The sequence below is a fragment of the Oncorhynchus tshawytscha genome, unplaced genomic scaffold, assembly GCF_018296145.1.
Source record: "Oncorhynchus tshawytscha isolate Ot180627B unplaced genomic scaffold, Otsh_v2.0 Un_contig_15531_pilon_pilon, whole genome shotgun sequence".
NCBI classification, from domain to species: Eukaryota; Metazoa; Chordata; class Actinopteri; order Salmoniformes; family Salmonidae; genus Oncorhynchus; species Oncorhynchus tshawytscha.
In genome coordinates this window covers 1-8281 of record NW_024606402.1, presented here as the reverse complement: position 1 = coordinate 8281, position 8281 = coordinate 1, and the positions used below count along the sequence as shown (strand labels likewise).

Sequence of the window (8281 nt, the reverse complement as noted above, 5' to 3'; positions counted from 1 at the left end):
ATGGGGGGATGAGCAATCACGTCTGGTCACCTGTACACTGTCACCAGGTTGTAGAGAATCTGTGCTACGGCCGGGCTTTCCCATCTCCATCCGCTTCTGGGTCCTTCAGATCATCTTCGTCTCCGTCCCAACTCTGGTTTACTTGGCACCGCGTCATGCGTCATCCACAAGGAGAACAAACTGAGAAGACAACAATCAAAGGAAAGAATGGAATTGTGAAAATGCCCAAATACACTGATGACAATGGCAAAGTTCACATAAAGGGGACCTTGCTTGTCAGTTACATGTCCAATGTGTTTTTTAAGATTCTATTTGAGGTTGGATTTATAGTAGGCCAGTATTACCTGTGGCTTTGTGTTGCCCAGTAAGATTAAATGCAGTGGATACCCATGTAAGAGACCATGTAGAGTGTTTCATATCACGGCCCACTGAGAAGACTATCTTTATCATCTTCATGCTGGTGATGGCCTGTGTGTCTCTGCTGCTCAATGTGGTGGAGATGTTCCACCTGATTGGATCAAGGTTAGGCAGGGTGTAACAGACAACCTCCTGTAGCTGAGTATGCACTCCATGATAAACACAAGCAGTTTGATAAAGGAAGTCATTCTGCTGAATATTCAGTTGAATCACTGTCTATCTTAATTTGTTTTCTCATGTACAGTGTGAGTGAGAGCCATTGACCTCACAATTATAACAAGAAATCCCCAATACAATATGTTGTTGTTTTTACTGCTGCTCTCTGACTCTGTTGTGTGAAATTGATTGAATGTACTGCCTATATGTTTAATGTGCAGTAAAAACTGGGATGTTCTAACAAATTCTAAGCATTGCTGAGTTGTGACTAAAATATCTCTGAAGTCTGACGAATACTAGAGGAGACTAGATGCATAGGCACTACTGAGACAACCGAATTGGTTCTTTTTGTGCATTTTTTGTTTGGGATATGAATCATGAAATAGTGCTGTGCATTTAATAAGGACGTGCCTTTTCAACAAATACAACAAAATCAAATCAAAGTCTATTTGTTGCATACACAGATTAGCTTGTCTGGATCCATGCAGTCATATATCAAGCATCAAATTTGAGTTCACTGAGTTTTATAATTTTACATAATTTCTCTTCACATATGCAGCTGTATACTAACACATTTTGTCATGATGTAGTAAAAGCAAACTTTCACTGATTGGTACATAGGTGATTAACTTTTGAAAATGCCACCTCATCAAATCTAACTGATGAAGTACTTATAATTGCATCTCCTACAATTCAACCATAATTGACTCAATATTATAGTACATTCCTGCAGATATAAATACAGTGTGTAGACTACAGCCACTGGGCACAGACATCAATTCAACGTAATTTAATTGAAATGATGTGGAAACAATGTTGATTCAACCAGTGTATGCCAAGTGGACAGCCTCATTGTACACATATTTGTTATGGTCAATTACCATGACAAGTTTGTTCGACCTCTTGACTCAGGAAGACTATGCTGTGTATATGTTTTATGTTTTGGTCTGAGTCAATTACATCACTGATATAATATACAGTACACATAAAGTCCTGTTTTGCTGCACAATTTACTTTTTATATATGATGTACAAATAGAGAAAAAACATCTCACCAGTCCCCTGTTGATATTATTTATCATCTTTCCTCATCTTATAACATAAAATACACTCAAGTCAACGCTCACATTTTTTTTATTTTATAAAACCATAAATAAATTACAAAATCAAATTGACATATTCACATGATGAAATTATAAATATTTTCTGAAACCATTTTTTTGTGTCACTTTAGGACAGTGTGGGTTCAATAACCAAAACAATGTATGCTGAATCGGCAGGGTAACCTAGTGATTAGAGCGTTGGACTAGTAACCGGAAGGTTGCAAGTTTGAGCCCCCGAGCTGACAAGGTACAAATCTGTTGTTCTGCCCCTGAACAGGCAGTTAACCCACTGTTCCTAGGCCGTCATTGAAAATAAGAATTTGTTCTTACCTGACTTGCCTAGTTAAATAAAGGTAAAATAAATACAAATTACATCAAGGTTCACACCTCATTAGAGAAAGACCCTGTGGTGACTAGCTCACTGAGGAGTGACAACAAGACTGCTGAAAATTAGGCTGCTCCTAGTGCACATCATGAACAAATAAAAGACAATGATGCAAAGCTCAATGCATCAGTCCTGCTCCACCTACTGTATTGTATTAACCCTTACTTGTCATCAACTGTTCCTAGGCCGTCATTGAAAATAAGAATTTGTTCTTAACTGACTGGCCTAGTTAAATAAAGGTCAAATTAAAATAAATTAATTTACGGAATCAAGCCAAGCCTAAAAATAATCTTAAAGGTCCAATGCATTTGTTTTTATCTAATTATTTATTTATCTCAATAATTTCAATGAGGTACCTTACTGTGATTGTTTTCAATGTAAATGGTCAAAAAGAAACAAAAATAACTTCTTAGCAAAGATCAATTTCTCAAGAAATAATTTTGCTAGGACTGTCTGGGTGTGGTCTGAGTAGGGAGGAAAACTGAAAATTACCTGTTAGCGGCGTTTGGAACTCTCTTTCTTATTGGTCTATTTAACTAATTACCGCATGGTGATGTCACTATGGAAGGTCAAAACTCCATCCGAACTCCAATTTCAGGCAGCCATTTCAAACAGCTCTTACACTGAAAGGGCATATCATTATTCTCACAAGTTCACTGCATTAGTCAAACCTCATAGTGTAAAAATACATATAAAACACAGGAAATTCACGTTTTTTACTTTACTGGGCCTTTAAGACCCTGCATTATTGTAGGGCTGACAGTTTTAGTGGCATTCTTCCTCTGTATATCAACAGAAATGTCAATAGTGTTTACAATAGTTGATTGGTGATCAGTGACTTCAGGCTGTGCTGTGACCAGTTGCATGAAGACTCATCTTCTCGTTCTGCATCATACTGCCTCCATCCAGACAGCTGTGGATTGCGATGGCTGGAACTGCTTTGGCTCGTCTTCTTGAGCCAGAACCACACTTGGAGCAGATCAGATAGAATATCTCCACCACATTCAACAGCAGAGATGCGCACGCCACCACCAGCATGAAGATGATGAAGATGGTCTTCTCTGTTGGTCGTGACATGAAGCATTCTACAGTGAACGGACAGGGAGCTCTGCTGCATTCAATCTTGGGGTCCAGCACAAACCCATACAAGTAATACTGACCCACTATAAATGCTATCTCCAGCAAAATCCTGAAGAAGATATTGACCATGTAACTGGCCAACAAGTCACCTTTGATTTTGACATGACCCTTCTCATCAGAATACTTAGGCATTTTCCCCATCTCCTTGCCTGCCTGACTTAGCCGTTGCCTCAGTTTGTTCTCCTTGTGGATGACGTGCATGACATGTCCCAGATACACCAAAGTTGGGGTGGAGACGAAGATGATCTGAAGGACCCAGAAGCGGATGTGGGAGATGGGAAGGCGTGGTCGTAGCACACAGTCTTACAGCCGGGCTGTTTGGTATTGCATTTCATATTAGACTGCTCATCACTCCACACCTTCTCTGCCCCGGCACCCAGGACCATGATCCTAAAGATAAACAGGACGGTCATCCAAACTTTACCCACGACCGTGGAGTGTGACTGCACCTTGTCCAGCAGTGATGACAGGAATCCCCACTCTCCCATGTTTGCGGATTGTTCTGGTTGGAAGAAAAAGAACATAGGAATGACACATGTGATGCTGATGTTTGGGAAAACAAATGTACAAGTTGAGTACAAGTTGAAAAATCTATGATAAAATTAAATGATGAAATATCAAATGACTAAAGCAGAATCACACACAGTAGGTAGCTCAACAGAGAACAGTCTGTGTTGTGGAGATAAGAACACAAGCTGTGTATGGGATAGTAAGGCTATTTCCTAGAGCCAAGTGAGCTATAAAACATATCGCATAACAGGAGAGATATCCCATGCTGTCTGTTAACAACCAGATTATGTTTCTTCTTAGTCAAAATCTAATGTGTCATCTTTCAGCATCTAACATTGGAATTCAGTATTTCGGGAGCAAAATACACTGAGTGTACAAAACATTTGGAACACCTTCCTAATATTGAGTTGCACCCCTTTTGCCCCTAGAACAGCCTCAATTCGTTGGGGCATGGACTCTACAAGGTGTCAAAAGCATTCCACAGGAATGCTGACCCATGTTGTTTCAAGTTGGCTGGATGTCCTTTGGGTGGTGGACCATTCTTAATACACACGGGAAACTTTGAAATGTGAAAAACCTAGCAGCACTGCAGTTCTTGCCACACTCAAACTGGTGAGCCTGGCACCTACTACTATGCCCCATTCAAAGGCACTTACATCTTTTGTTTTTCCATTAACTCTCTGAACGGCACACATACACAATCCATGTCTCAATTGGTCAAGGCTTAAAAACCCTTCTTTAAACTGTCTCCTCCCCTTCATCTACACTGATTGAAGTGCATTTAACAAGTGACGTCAATAAGGGATCATAGCTTCCACCTGGATTCACCTGGTCAGTCTATGTCATGGAAAGAGGTGTTCCTAATGTTTTTTTACACTCAGTGTATATCACTTATATATACCTACAGTATGTATTCTATTTCGATGTGATAACATTTTGTTACAAATTCTATTAATTTAGTTTTATGATATGCCCAAAAACATTGGGAAAGTGAGTAAATGTGATATTTTCCATGCTGTAAGCCTCACGGGGATCTTATGAGGTCAGTATACCAGTATAGGTGGTCTGTGTGTTTAGTCTGCATCAATGATTTACTTGCTTCAAGTAATGGACACAGACGGCACGAGGCTATCAAAATAAAATGTCCCAAATACCACAAAATCAATATCTAAATAAAAACTATTACACTTGTTTCAGATAATAATTTGTAGGTTATGTTTCACTTAGGGTGTCCATCTTAGAATGGTTCAAGCATATCAATAAATCATTTTTTGATTATATTAGATTTTCATTCTCATGTCTATTCATGTTAGATGAAAACAATACAATTATTAATAATTATAGGCAACATAAAAAAGAAGTAGATAGATAAGTTAAAAAAATGCTTTACCTTTAAAGAGACCGTTTCTGGCCAGAACACAACAGACACCAGCTGTAGAGACAAATTATAAAATTCTGTGTAGTAGCCTACAACCGTCTACCTTGAAGTTGCACAATTAGCCTGTTGTGCAAGGTGGCACGTTGTGCATGACATCTTGAAATGAGAAGTCTGCTGTTTAGAATTTGGCTGTACCTGGGGTGATTGTGAAGGTTAATAATTGGCAACACAATGATAAAGTTAATTATGTATCAGTATTTCTGATATTGAAAAAGTGGGTGGTCCAGGTAGGTAGAAGGTAATATGAGGTCTTGAAATCTGAAATATATATTTTTTAATACAATATACTCTTTCAGAATATGTGCCTGGGTTGGTACTGTAGTAAATCCAGTTCTGGCAAAACAATAAGGATATTTCTGTTATATTATACCTGTAAGCCCCTTTATTGTGAGGGGTTGGGAGACATACCACTCTTCGATGCCTCTTTATTGTGAGGGGTTGGGAGACATAGCACTCTTCTATGCCTCTTTATAGTGAGGGGTTGGGAGACATACCACTCTTCTATGCCTCTTTATTGTGAGGGGTTGGGAGACATAGCACTCTTCTATGCCTCTTTATGGTGAGGGGTTGGGAGACATACCACTCTTCTATGCCTCTTTATGGTGAGGGTTGGGAGACATACCACTCTTCGATGCCTCTTTATTGTGAGGGGTTGGGAGACATAGCACTCTTCTATGCCTCTTTATGGTGAGGGTTGGGAGACATAGCACTCTTCTATACCCCTTTATTGTGAGGGGTTGGGAGACATAGCACTCTTCTATGCCTCTTTATGGTGAGGGGTTGGGAGACATACCACTCTTCTATGCCTCTTTATTGTGAGGGGTTGGGAGACATAGCACTCTTCTATACCCCTTTATTGTGAGGGGTTGGGAGACATACCACTCTTCTATGCCTCTTTATTGTGAGGGGTTGGGAGACATAGCACTCTTCTATACCCCTTTATTGTGAGGGGTTGGGAGACATACCACTCTTCTATGCCTCTTTATTGTGAGGGGTTGGGAGACATAGCACTCTTCTATGCCCCTTTATTGTGAGGGTTGGGAGACATACCACTCTTCTATGCCTCTTTATTGTGAGGGGTTGGGAGACATAGCACTCTTCTATGCCCCTTTATTGTGAGGGGTTGGGAGACATACCACTCTTCGATGCCTCTTTATTGTGAGGGGTTGGGAGACATACCACTCTTCTATGCCTCTTTATTGTGAGGGGGTTGGGAGACATACCACTCTTCTATGCCTCTTTATGGTGAGGGTTGGGAGACATACCACTCTTCTATGCCTCTTTATGGTGAGGGGTTGGGAGACATACCACTCTTCTATGCCTCTTTATTGTGAGGGTTGGGAGACATACCACTCTTCTATGCCTCTTTATGGTGAGGGTTGGGAGACATACCACTCTTCTATGCCTCTTTATGGTGAGGGTTGGGAGACATACCACTCTTCTATGCCTCTTTATGGTGAGGGGTTGGGAGACATACCACTCTTCTATGCCTCTTTATGGTGAGGGGTTGGGAGACATACCACTCTTCTATGCCTCTTTATGTGAGGGGTTGGGAGACATACCACTCTTCTATGCCTCTTTATGGTGAGGGGTTGGGAGACATACCACTCTTCTATGCCTCTTTATGGTGAGGGGTTGGGAGACATACCACTCTTCTATGCCTCTTTATGGTGAGGGTTGGGAGACATACCACTCTTCTATGCCTCTTTATGGTGAGGGGTTGGGAGACATACCACTCTTCTATGCCTCTTTATTGTGAGGGGTTGGGAGACATACCACTCTTCTATGCCTCTTTATGGTGAGGGTTGGGAGACATACCACTCTTCTATGCCCCTTTATGGTGAGGGGTTGGGAGACATACCACTCTTCTATGCCTCTTTATGGTGAGGGGTTGGGAGACATACCACTCTTCTATGCCTCTTTATGGTGAGGGGTTGGAGGACGGGGCGATCCTTATTTTCAAATGACGCTACAGACATATTTTCATACTCTCACTTCTAGAACATTTGTCTTGATTGGTAGTTTGACAAAGTTCTGGTAAAAAAAATGAGAGTTTATTTACAAGCCCCTTTATTTTAGCATTTGGAGACCAGATGTCTTATGTTCAGTGATGTTAATTTGATAGACATATTTCCATAAATGGTGTCCTAAGATAATCAACTATTTCCTAATGTGTGTTATTTTGTTATGTTTCAGTGATTTTATTGATGGGTTTTCAGTCTCTCATTTTCATTCAGGCACCATTGATACAAATAAAACACTACTAACTTTGGATTATTATTTTTAATACACTTGTATATCTTGACACATTTATTGTATCACATGACAGAAAATATCTCAACTGTAGGCATTCAAGTGTGAGTTTACAACTCAATTCAAGACCCCAGCTGGTAGTTGCCATAACTTAAGGACAATTTTAGAAACGTAATACACACTACTAGTGCACTGTGCCTAAAATAAATACAAATAAAAAGACAAAAAGGTAGTTATTCATTCAGATTTTCAACAATACAAAAGATTAAGATACATTCAAGGAAAATTAACTTTCAAGTGTTTTAGTGGTTGTCACCCAGCAAATGTTTCTCTTCCTTAGTTCTATCCAGACTACCCCCTAAACTCTGGCCACTCTCAAACCCAGATTCATCTTGTTCTGTCTCAGGGCGTCCATTTCAGTATCTACGTGACCAGACCACCCAGGAGCCGGGAGGGGGCTGGGTTAAGCTGTTGAGGTAGTGTGATAACTGCGGCCTTTGGAGCCACCGCATCTTAATCTTGTACAAAGCAGATAGAACACCTCAATCACATTCAGAGCCAGAGACACACAGGCCACCACCAGCATGAAGATGATGAAGATGGTCTTCTCTGTAGGACGGGACATGTAGCATTCGACAGTGAAGGGGCAGGGAGATCTTGAGCAGGGGATCATGGGGACCATGACAAACCCATACAGGTAGTACTGACCCACGATGAAAGTGATCTCTATAATGATCTTAAAGAACAGCTGGGTCATGTAACTACCTAGCAAATTCCCTAATTTTGATCTTCCCTGCTTCGTTTGCTGTATTTGGGCTTCTTCAATGTGCCATTGTCAACTTGGCTCTGCAGTATGGCTCTCAGTTTGTTTTCCTGGCTG

General features: G+C 40.5%; 3 pseudogenes; 1 reads left to right on the top strand and 2 right to left on the bottom strand.

The window, feature by feature from the left end:
* The first annotated feature begins 7 nt into the window (after window positions 1-7).
* LOC121842164 lies at window positions 8-680 on the top strand (annotated as a pseudogene).
* A 1876-nt stretch (window positions 681-2556) lies between these two features.
* LOC121842165 lies at window positions 2557-5184 on the bottom strand (annotated as a pseudogene).
* A 2249-nt stretch (window positions 5185-7433) lies between these two features.
* LOC121842166 lies at window positions 7434-8274 on the bottom strand (annotated as a pseudogene).
* Window positions 8275-8281: the final 7 nt, after the last annotated feature.